Source organism: Schistocerca nitens, chromosome 1 (assembly GCF_023898315.1).
Source record: "Schistocerca nitens isolate TAMUIC-IGC-003100 chromosome 1, iqSchNite1.1, whole genome shotgun sequence".
NCBI lineage: Eukaryota > Metazoa > Arthropoda > Insecta > Orthoptera > Acrididae > Schistocerca > Schistocerca nitens.
In genome coordinates this window covers 607,504,088-607,516,366 of record NC_064614.1, presented here as the reverse complement: position 1 = coordinate 607,516,366, position 12,279 = coordinate 607,504,088, and the positions used below count along the sequence as shown (strand labels likewise).

Below are 12,279 nucleotides of genomic sequence, written 5' to 3'. Positions count from 1 at the left end.
ATGTTCATTAAGGTACAGTAATTTAAAAATGATTCCTGAATGAATCATCCACTCGGCAGCGGAGTGAGCGCTGTTTTGAAACTTCTTGGCAGATTAAAACTATGCGCTCGGAACGTTACATTACGCCGGAAACTAACTGAGAAATTCAGGCGCAGCTCGAATCCTGTCTTCCAGACTTCACACAATTTCTCTTGTGCCACGAGCATTGCCCGCGAAACGTTCTCGGTTCGAGCCCCAGTCCACCACATATTTTTAATCTGCCAGGAAGTTTTAAAAATTGATATTTAGATGAAACGAATCAGTGATTTGTTACGGTGTCAAGTCTGAAAATGTACCAGCACATAAGTTTGGCGAGTCCTTTCGGTGTGTCATTAGTTTAAGAAACTATAGCCGGCCGGAGTGGCCGAGCGGTTCTAGGCGCTACAGTCTGGAACCGCGCGACCGCTGCGGTCGCAGGTTCGAATCCTGCTTCGGGCATGGATGTGTGTGATGTCCTTAGGTTAGTTAGGTTTACGTAGTTCTAAGTTCTAGGGGACTGATGACCTCAGAAGTTTAGTCCCACAGTGCTCAGAGCCATTTGAACCATTTTTTTAAGAAACTATAGTACGCATAAATTATATAAGATAGATGTTTATTGATGAAAGATACAGGATACACATGAGAAAATGTTTATGAGTTACATATATATACAGTGAATGGATATTATTGGGGGTGTTGTGAGACCACGGGCCGAAGCAGCTGCAGGCTGGAATAGGGATGGCTGCAGCTGTACGACGCTACTGTAGTTTGGTGTAGCGCAGTGTAGAGGGCGCCGTCTACCAGTAGCTGTGGTAGCCGCGGTAGCCGCCGTAGCCTCCGTAGTAGGGCCGGTAGCCGTACGACCTCACCACCACGGTGGGCCGGTAGCCGTAGTAGCGGCCGTATCCACCGTAGCCGCCATAGCCACCATAGCCACCATAGCCGCCGTACAGGTAGCCGGCCTCGGCCGCCAGCAGCACCGTAGCCAGGACCAGGAGGGCGATCTGCAAAGAGAGACAAGTGTCACACACGGTGCACTGCGGCCGGCTATAACACTGTCCGTCTTCATCGAGTGAGTTACTCCGGGGCTGATGGTGAGCTGCTTAGATTTAGAAAAAAAGTGCAGCAGTCAGAGGAGCGACTCCGATGTTTCACATAGTAACTGAAAAAAGGGCGAAGAAAAACCACGATACTTGAAACTTTGTGGCAGATTAAAACTATGTGCCGGACCGAGACTCGAACTCGGGACCTTTGCCTTTCGCGGGCAAGTGTTCTACCATATGAGCTACCCAAGCATGGCTCACGACCCGTCCTCACAGCTTCAATTCTGCCAGTACCTCGTCTCGTACAGACCACGATACCTTCTTGACTTTCGAGAATGTATTGTGAAACAAACAGTTCGTAGACCTAAGTAGAAATGAGATAAAGTAGACAGACTAGTAGCCCATAAAATTTACAATACTGTGTGGGAGAGATAAAAGTGAAAGGTCGACAATGACGAGTTTATGGTAAGAAGAGCAGCTGCAGCTGCAGTAAGTGAGAAGTCTCACAAATCACGAATGTCATCTGATATAGAAAGTTCACTTGTTCCTTTCACTGTAATAGTACTCATAATAACAAAATATATCAGAAATTTTGTGACGTGGTATGCCATAATAACGTAAACTCCGGCCAAAAGCCCTGGCTGACCTTTCGTAACCGACCGACCGCCGCGTCATCCTCTGCCAATAGCGTCATTGGATACTGTATGGAGGGGCGCGGCGTTATCACACCGTTCTCCCGGCCATTGCTACTTTTCGTGACCTGCAGCCAGCACTACTCGCTCAAGTGGTTCTTCAATAGCATCACGAGGCTGAGCGCACCCTGTTCTAGTCCTCCCATCAAGGTAAAACCCGTGATAGTCCCGGGAATCGAACCCGGGTCTTCCGCAGGCAGTCACCACCGCTCAGCCACGGAAGCGGACGGTATGACAAAGACAATAAAATATTTAGAGCACATCCTCCAACACATAACTGAAGACCTAAAATAGTTATAAAGCTCCCACAATGCAGATACGAGATGAGGTAATCATTAGAGTTGCTCAATTCCAGACTTTTAATGCGGTACGTAAACTTAATTTTCACCTTTGTTTTGCCACACCGTGAAAATCGACGATTAACGAGTACAAAAATGTAACTCGTATCAGGTACGAGTATATTCCTCTGGCTTCATATAGCAAAAATGTATGGAATTAACGTATTTTTCCCACGCGTATTACTCCAGACATATTCAGTTCTCCTACTCTCTTACTAACCTTCATCAGATTTTCTTCTAACCGTTCTAATTAGAGAATGCCATTTTCCACAAACTAGAGAGTATTGCTGGTCTCCAAACAGATCAGCACCGTACTGATATAACACCAGGTTGGCTTCTTATCTCAGGTGACACGTTACTAGTACAACGGCTGGCAGGCTTTATAGCAAAGCAGATTCTGGTGAAGAGAAGGATGAAAAAGTATTTCCTTCAGTTTCGCTGTTTAAATATCAGTTTTCAACTCTCGGTTAACCGCGTTTTGTATGAATTTCCAAATCCACTCTCTTCGTATTCTGTGTACTTCAGTAATGTTACCACACAAAATATGAAATCCAGCTCAGTACCTAGGAACTGTTTTCAGATTACAGAAAATGCCTTGTTTCATTTTATACCTGAAAACTGATTAACGTTGTGAATGATCGCCTCTGAATTCTGTGGATAACAGGGAAAGAGAATAACACAGTAAGTATTCACATGAGAAATACTGAAATCATTATCTCGCTTGTGGACTTCATATGGGACTGGCAGAATTTTCCCACCTTCCGAAAGCCATAATATTTAGCCTTACACCTGTTTCATGTCGTCTACCATAGAATAAAGGGATAATTTTAAGGAAAAAAAGCAGTCTATAGGTTCCAATTTCGATCAGTGCCACTGTCTAAATTTTGAACAAAAATCATCAGTAATGGCAGTCGGAGAGTTCTTCTGTAAGGAATCACCGCCATATTTCGAATGAAGTTGTCAAAGAGGGCGGAAGAGCAGGTAGAGGTTCAGACTATCCTCTTGATCTTAAGGTAGAAAATTACCCCTAATGACAGAGGTATAAGCAACGATCAACAGCGTGAGGATCCGGAAGACAATGGAAACTACTTCATAAAGGACACATAATGTGTATCCACTGAACATATGGCCCGTGATTGATGTGGGACCGCATCGTACCACTCAGAAGACTGATGTCCACGAAAAAGCAGTCTCTTCCGCTTCTTTGTTGTCTGTTAATTCTTAATCGGTAATAACTTGTCGAGGAACTCTGTCATCGAAGGTCTTATATGCTCTAAGCACGCGGAAAGGTAAGAAAACAACATTTCACTTAGCACTGAATGTAACCAGGAAATTCACATGAATTTGACAATGTCGTATCTGGCAAAAGAATAGTTTTTACCCGAATGGTTAAAATATGCTCTTCATCAGCAAATATGTTGAAGGGAGCAGCAAGATGTAAGACATACAGAGCTATATTGTTAATTTGTTGTATGTGCATGCATCTACTCATAAAACCTGGGAAGGCCTTTCTCATGTATTAATTTGTCATCACAATTACCACAAAACGCGACAGAACTATCTTGTTTGACTCTTGATAAGTGCCCTATACCCCCGTCAATCCAGCAAGCTTCTTCAGGTGCTCTACACCGTCTCCTCCTACTTGAGTAAAACTCACAGAATGTTCCCACAACCATGTCAAACTATTAGAAAGTTCTTCTTTGCTATGTTGCACAACTCGCGAGTCTCGTTGGCTCGAACATAAATTGTGTCGTCAAAATATTCATCCTTTAAGTAAATTTCTGTACTTTTCGTTTTGTGATAAGTTCGTATTGATAACACTAATTTCTCGTCACCTGTGATTATTTTTTCGAGAGAAGAATTATCCGGAATTTGCATTTCAGTCAAGTCACGGCAGGTGTCCAGTAGTCGTTGTTTTTCTTCTAGAGTCAAGATATGTGAAACAAACTTTGCACACACTTTTCTCTTCTTCGAAACATTCAGGAGAATGTCTTGGACACTTGGTTTGAAGATGTCGCTCCGGTGTGATTTATGACACAGCGACACAGACATACTATGGTCGCACTGCACTGCTCAGTACTGCCTGCTCACAACTAACTGATCGAATAAATATTTGTATTTTATAACTGCTACTTCAAGCTGCCACCGCAGTTCCTGCGTTGGTATCGCTTAAACGGCAGGAATGAAATCGGTTTCTGAACTTTTTGGACGGACGGTGTAGAACTTGCGTTTCACTCTAGTGAACTTGCAGTCAGACGGACAGGACTCTTTATGAGCAACGGGCGGCGACAGCAGGAGAGAGGTGAGTGTTTTGCTATCAGTACTTGCGCGGCTCTCCCGCCGTCCCACGTCATCGCTGTCGTATCTCTGCCATTAGGGGCGGCGCACCCGCATCGCGTGTTGCGTCAGCGCTGCGACCAGGCGCGGGCTGTGCACTTTGTGGCTGATACCCCTCTGTGCTGGCAGCACCCAACACAGCGCGGCCCGCCACAGTGCCACTAACGATCAGGTAGTGTTCACGCGGCACACCTACAGCTGTTCGAGGTACAATTTGCGAACACGTGTGTCAAGCCGACCGAGCAGCGACTGTACCAACCCAGCATCAATTGGATTTGTGTCGCTTAGTTAATATGGACAATCTAAAATTTTCCCTTTCGATCACTCCTCTCAGAACAGCAGTGCTGAGGTGTGTGATCTACAGTAAAATAACTGCGTTCTGACTAACTGGTCTCTGCTGATATTTATGAAAATGTAAGGCAACAAATATCAAGAGAGCTCCAACAGCGCGTGCTTCACCCTCTACCTGTAGGAGCGAGACCCATGAAGATGTTGGTGCATGGCATCGCACCCAAATTTGTAAACATTCTACTTAAGTGATTCTCTATAGCTGTAGAGTTGAAAACTATGTCCAAACCTATAGAACATCTACCTGCTCTATTGTAAAACACCCAAAACTACAGCAAAAGTGTTATAGGCGCAGCTAGATGTGCAGCAGAAAGTGTAACTACTGCTCCACTCCCACATCTTGCGACGCCCGTTATCGACAAGCGTTAACAGTATCTCGCAGCTCACCACAGATTTAAATTATTTGGCATCTGGCGATTAATCTCCTTGCAGCTTTATTGTGATTAGTATTGTGTCACTACTGTAGCCACTACAACGTTCTGCTCTCCGCTACGGTAGAACAGCGCTGTAAGGCCTCTATCCCTTATTTAAAAAAGACGTAAAAATTTGAAATTCAATCACGGTATAGATATGTATAGTATATTTAAGCGTATCAAAAACCTGTTCCTAATTTAATTAAGGCATGAGTTATGATAATATTTGGAAATGAGTGAAATTCTACGGTCTGGGAAACAGCTTAAGCTTATTGCGATATATATCAAAACCATTAAGCTCATTAAACTGTTTTTTCTTTTCTTTTTTTTTCGCTGAGTGGCAAAATACCTCTCCGCCAACGGATACTTTCAAAGTTCCGCAACACGCAGCGTATTGAGTTTGCTATATTTAAGCGCCGGAAAATTGCGTATTTTGTTGTTTTCAGTATTGTCGATATTTAACTCAGTAGAAGTGCGAAGCTTAAAGTCTCTATCTCCTACAAAAATCACATCAAAATTCTCAAATTTACAAGTTGTATAGACCTCTATAGTGTTCCTACGTATCTGTTTTCAATTCCAGTTAGGGGCAGATTTAAGTTTTTGCTCGGAATAGGCGAAATTTGCACGTCCGGGAAAGTTCGCTACCTGAGAACCAACTGTCAGGTACAATCATTTGCGCAGCGGAAGTGGCAACACGGTGGGAGACTACAGCGCCAGCACAGCTACCGTTGGTGCATCACGGGAGCAGTCCAGTACGCCTGCTGCCAAACGACGGCTACTTTAAATCGGACTGTGACACTGTTACATGTAAACGCACATAAATGTTCTCATAGTTACATGAGTACCGCCGTGTCAGCTTCAGTGTGTCTGAGGCAGGGCGCGCAAGAATACTAACTATTCCTTTTCATACACGGTGAGTTTATAATTACACAATTATGGCAAAGAAAAAGAAATACCGACCTACAGCATTCCCAGGCTGGAAGAGAAGTGAATTAATTAGTTCGGTTTTGATATTTGGTCAACAAATCTAAAATCTAAAACAAGATCTAGAACTTTTGAATTGGACCGCGCCGCCCGAAATTACATGTGCCAACCAGAAAGAGCAGCTGATGAAAGGTACTCAGACATCCAAACGAGTAACATGTGAAATAGTCTATTACGTTTCGAGGAGCGCCGTGATCATCATGTACTGGACAAGTCTGACTGTGTATACGATACTCCGCAAACACTGCAACACAACAACAGAGACCGGATTCCATGTTTTTGAGTTCTGCGAGGTATTTTTGAAGCGCCTGTCAGTTCAGGTTTTTGAGCGTCTCCATGACGATCAGCCGCGAGACAGATGAAATTGTGTGCATTCGCGCTGCCCCTCTTCGCACACTTTTGAAATTCCCCGAGCGTTTTATTATGGTAAAGACTATGACTGTGCAGCTGTTAGCAAAGATAAGCATGCTGAAAAACCGCGAAAAAAATGTAGTAGCGAATAATATATGTTGTTATACACGCAAGGGAGAGAGAAACCTGCTTACTGCGTTTGCTTGATTTCCTAAAAATATTCAGGAAGGGGAACTATAGTTCTCTATGTGACAGAACTGATGTTAAAGCATCTAAAGCGTCAATGAAATGCCTTTCGTCTATGTGTGAGAGAGGAGAAAACATACTGTGAAGAAATGGTGATAATCATTCGCAAATATTGCATAGAATTCAGATGTTGCATCTACAAGAATTTGTTGCGTTTGAAAAAAAAAAAGTAGAAATACGGAATTCCAGCATAAAAATATCAATGTAGGGGCAACGTATAGAGTTCAATTTAAGTGGAGAGACATGGTAGTGATATTAAAGGGAAAATGTGAATCATGGTTCAGTTCAAAATGTATTACGCAGAAGTATTTTTAGAGGCAGTGCACATACTATGGAAATGAACGTTTGTAAAATTTATAAGGAGTATAATACTTCTAAGCAGGCCAGTCCATAGCTGCGAAAGAGGGTTATTAACTGAGGGGTCGTGGTACTGGCCCATAAAGTGCAAGGAATTCTGAACGAGTCCCACCGGAGTCAAAGCTTTAAACTTAGACGAAACTTTCAGAGAAGAGAAATTTTATGTCAGATTTGGAATAATTCGCCATTTTTCGAGATATCAGGTGATAAAAGGAGAAACTTAATGATTTCAGGTGTTCAGACTGATGATTAATATCGCCTGATAATAGACGGAGGTATGATGAGCTTATTTGCTTACAGAGAATTGCAAAAAACTTCATCAAGGATATCCAGCATCCTTACCCCAAGTGCCTTTCGAAATTATAAGAGATACCTCTGCAATGGCGATAATGCCAATCCCGTACAATCACCTGCGCAGTTGGGGCTAAAGCTTTTGCCCTTTGGCGCAGTGAAGGACGGCGCTAGTGAGACGGCGTGTGCGCAGCGAGCCTTACCAGGTGGCGCATGTTTGCGGGTGTGTGGTTGGTTGCTACTGCGGCGGATGGGCTGCGAGTGCTGGACTGACGGTAGCGGACTCGGCGGCCGCCTTTATACCGACGCCGGTCGCGACCAGGAGGGGCGGAACAGCCTGGCGAGCTGCGAGCTGCGGGCAGCGGGCAGCACCTCATGTCACGCGGCATCGCTGCCCGCTAGCGGGACACCGGTTTTCGCGACCGTAGCGTCCACAGCTGCGAGGGGCGGCGGCCGCTCACTCCGCTCCGCTTCCGGCCGGACTGCCCGAAAGGAAAAGGAGAACCACTCTCGCCCGTAGCACGGTCGCTGTGGACGCTTTACGGGGACAGCCCGACTGAGTTCTCAGGGTACATGCTGCTCATGTAACACCGCAGAACTTCGATTGCAAAACTCATCACACCCCTTTTCTTTTATGCCGATTTTTCGGTTTCTCCTTTTACAGCTCTGATCTTTGTTTCTAACTCTTTCTTTAGACTCCACAGATCACTTTTCATTTCTGCTTGAACGTTTATAACTCTAAATGGACTGGATTCCAACCGAGTTTGGCTGGTTTTTATCTCAGTTTTCACCTCTTTCATCATATTGAACGTCTGATTCCACATGAAGTCTGTATTTATTCCCCCAATCTGATTTGCTTCCATAGTTGCTGTCGCTTGTTCTACGTCATTCTCAGCGAGTTCACCCGTTTCTATTTCTATCTCACACTGGACTGCACTAGCTCTGACCACCTAGTCAACAGTTTCGTATATTGAAGTAATCTTGCCCACCTTTAGTTTTGCCTATCGCCTGGTAATAGTAAACTACCTGGCAGATTAAAACTGTGTGCCAGACCGAGACTCGAGCTCTGGACCTTTGCCTTTCGCGGGCAAATGCTCTACCATTGATGGTAGAGTATTTGCCCATGAAAGGCAAAGGTCCCGAGTGCGAGTTTCGGTCTGGCACACAGTTTTAATCTGCCAGGAAGTTTCGTATCAGCGCACACTCCGCTGCAGAATGAAAATCTCATTCTGGAAACATCCCAGAGGCTGTGGCTAAGCCATGTCTCCGCAATATCCTTTCTTCGAGGCGTGCTAGTTCTGCAAGGTCTGCAGGAGACCTTCTGTGAAATTTGGAAGGTAGGAGACGAGGTGCTGGTTGAATTAAGGCTGTGAGGACGAGTCGTAAGTCGTGCTTTGGTAGCTCAGATAGAAGAGTATTTGCCCACGAAAGGCAAAGGTCCCGAGTTCGAGTCTCGGTCCGGCACACACTTTTAATCTGCCAGGAAGATTCATATCGGCGTACACTCCGCTGCAGACTGAAAACGTCATTCTGGAATAGTGAACTATTTCACAATCGTTACTACGCATCTAAAAGTTGTTGTTCCGGTCTGTGTTTACACTACAGTTCTCATTTCAATAGTAACATCCTGTCATGGTCGCGAGATGTAACTGTACTTTTCTTCTTCACTGTATTTCTCCGTCAGCTAATCTTTAATTCAGCGTAAATTTGAATTCACAATACATATATAAAGTTTTTCCAAATACACAACACTGACAAATGTAAAATTTATGTAGCAGGAAACATTTCTGCTAAGAAATTTTTAATGCTACAGGTCATAATTTCGTATTTTATAACTGAGTGCTAGATAAAGAATGGAAACGTTAATAACGTAGTTTCAAATTTACGCAATCGTACTTTTTTGTTACGTTTGACTCCCTACCTCTAAACGTACCGTGCCCTCTTCGAGCACTGTCCAACTAAAGAGTCAGGAACTTAACAGCTAAAGAAAAGGTGAGCTGGTAGTGAAGCAGAGAAAATCTCAATTGGAAACATTTTGAACGGGGTTTCCGGTTCTGACGTTTTGGTTTACAACCAGAGGGAACGTCCCGAAAACCCAGGTCAGATATGGGGGATGGGAAGCAAGTTAATTCTTGGATGATATGCCCTAATAAAAATATGTAGCCTAGTATATGCCTTTGTGTATTTGTTCATATGTATACTGAGTAAAGTCTACGAATTGCTCGGCCTGTAACGTGTACCTGACATGAGGGAGGTGATGGCGACCGGACGCTTGCACTCCAGAATTTCCCATTACATAGAACGAATGTTCGATTAATTTCACCTATAACAATGTTTCTACACAAGCATATTGTTTCACCAGATAAAGAAAGACGTCTTTAAATAGTATTTTACTTCGAAATATAAATGATTACTATAGTGTGAACAGACGTGTACACACTTTATTTCGTTCGCCTCTGTTTGCTGTCAGTATTTTCGAAGCACGAAGATATATACAGAGAAGCTTCTCCTACCAGACGACATGTGTAGGTGGCTAGCAATGCTACGATCTCTGGTCCTCCATCTCTGCTTCCGCAGCGCTGTGTCCAGTATGGGACTCTTCGTTTTTAATATCTCAACATTCGCCGTTAAAATTATTAATGACTTTTAATGACTGATAAATTTCTGTAATTCGGCAGTTTCTAAAAACACCCCTGTCTTGGGTTCGATATTAAATTCACACATACATCAGCCTTGATTGGAAAAAATTGCTCATTAGTTTTTTGGCATAAAATGGGCGATCGTTTATTAATTATGAATCACACTGAATTAGATATACTATCTTCTCACATGTTCACTACTTGCATATGTTTACGTAGGAAAAAGATAGGTTACAGGCTTTACGTACACGTCGATCTGGAGATTTTCAAGCATATTTCTAAGAACGATGGCCTCATCCTCAAAGAACAGTTACAATTACGTAACAAAAATTTTTTCGATGGCTCACCTGAAGACGAATGGCAGGTGTCCAGTGGAAACATCGTGGACTGAAGTTTACAACGACAGGCTGCAATCCCGAAATCTCTTCGAACAAAATTTTTTTCAGTGGCATTAATCCACTACTTGCGGAATTTTGATTTCTCTTATTTTTTACTGTGTTTCCCTGCCTCTAAGTCCCGAAACATATTTTTCTTCAAGTCTCGTATAGATACGTACTACTAAAGTTTCCTTCATGCAGATGTTTTTTAAACTGTGCAGCTATTTGTATAAATATTCTGCAATATTCTGTAATTTACATAATGAGCATTTCTGTAAAGCCTGATAGATGACTCATGGTTGTACTTCATTTACTTGACTACTTTGTACTTTCAAAAATACATTAAGCTCTCATCCTTTGAATGTTTTTACAATTAACTGTTGTTTAATTCGCCAACGGCCTTGCCACAGTTGTAATATCGGTTCCCGTAAGATCACCGAAGTTAAGCGCTGTCGGGCTGGGCTAGCACTTGGATGGGTGACCATCCGGTCTGCCGATCCCTGTTGGCAAGCGGGGTGTACTCAGCCGTTGGGAGGCAAACTGAGGAGCTACTTGATTGAGAAGCAGCGGCTCCGGTCTCGCAAACTGACATATGGCCGGGAGAGCGGTGTGCTGACCACATGACCCTCCGTGTCCGCATCCAGCGACGTCTGTGGGCTGAGGATGACACGGGTTCAGGTCAGTATCGTTGGGCCTCCTGAGGCCTGTTCGGACGAAGAGAGAGAGTTGTTTAATTCGATTATTTCTGGTATATAGTCTCACATGGGCATGTGTCGATATAAGCGCCCGAGAGACGGAGCAATTTGTGTCCTTTTTTCGTAGCGGCTATGTAAGCCACTGGGCCGATAAGTCTGATGTTGTTCCTTGCGAGATATACGTTTCAAAGGCTGGAAAGTTTTCAATTTTTAATTTTCGACTTGAACATAACTGCTCGAAACTTGACTACTGCATTCTCGCAAAGTAACTTTACTTATGTAACCTTTCTAAATGACATTTTCCATCTTCGTTAACGTTTGTGATAAACTCATTTTTCTGTGTATTATTTTATAGTGTTGTTAAAATTTTCATTCTGATGAAGACATCCTTAGAGGTTTCGAACCCTACGTCAATGTATTAAAAAATTATTTGCAACCGGTTGGCTGTATTATTTCTCCGCTGAGATTTATATACGTTCTTTGCGCAGCACTGTTTATGTAAATGAGCATTCAAATTGTTACGTTCTTTCTTGTTTAAGTGTAGCACACCAGATACACTGCTTCGTTTTAAAAGTTTCCCTTCCAACTCCAACAATGCAGCCTCACTTTAAAACACCACACTTACACATATTTTTATGTCTTTTACTGAGGCTTCACGTATCTCTCGCATTCTCACAAATGAAATTATTCTTCTTTCGACGCCACTGTCCTTCAGCTGTCTCCATTTGACATTACCATTCTCAGTGAAAGTGAAAAAGAATTACAGAATCTGCTGAACAGAATGAGAAGTCTAATGCGTATAGAATATGGACTGAGAGTAAATAAAAGAGACGCGAAAGCAGTGAGAAGTAGCAGATATGAGGACAGCGAGAAACTTAATGTCAGTATTGATGACCACGAGGTAGATGACGTTGAGGAATTCTGCTACTTGGGCAGCAGAATAACCAATGACGGACGGAGCAAGGAAGTCATAAAAAGCAGACTGGCTCTGGCAAAAAGGGGATTCATGGCCAAGAGAAGTCTACTAGTATCAAACTTACATCTTGGGGAAGACTCAGGAAAAGACATAAAAAATATCTGTAAGGGAGGTATTTTAAAGTGAACTGTATTGTTGGAGTTGGAAGGGAAATTTTTAAAACGCAACAGTGTA

At 43.2% G+C, this 12,279-nt stretch overlaps 1 long non-coding RNA gene across 1 annotated transcript; it reads right to left on the bottom strand.

The window, feature by feature from the left end:
* Positions 1–614: 614 nt before the first annotated feature.
* Positions 615–7,726, bottom strand: LOC126236545 (uncharacterized). Its single transcript, XR_007544937.1, has 2 exons — positions 7,622–7,726; positions 615–1,022 (listed from the first exon to the last, which is right to left on the bottom strand). It is a non-coding gene; the product is annotated as an uncharacterized LOC126236545 (long non-coding RNA).
* Positions 7,727–12,279: the final 4,553 nt, after the last annotated feature.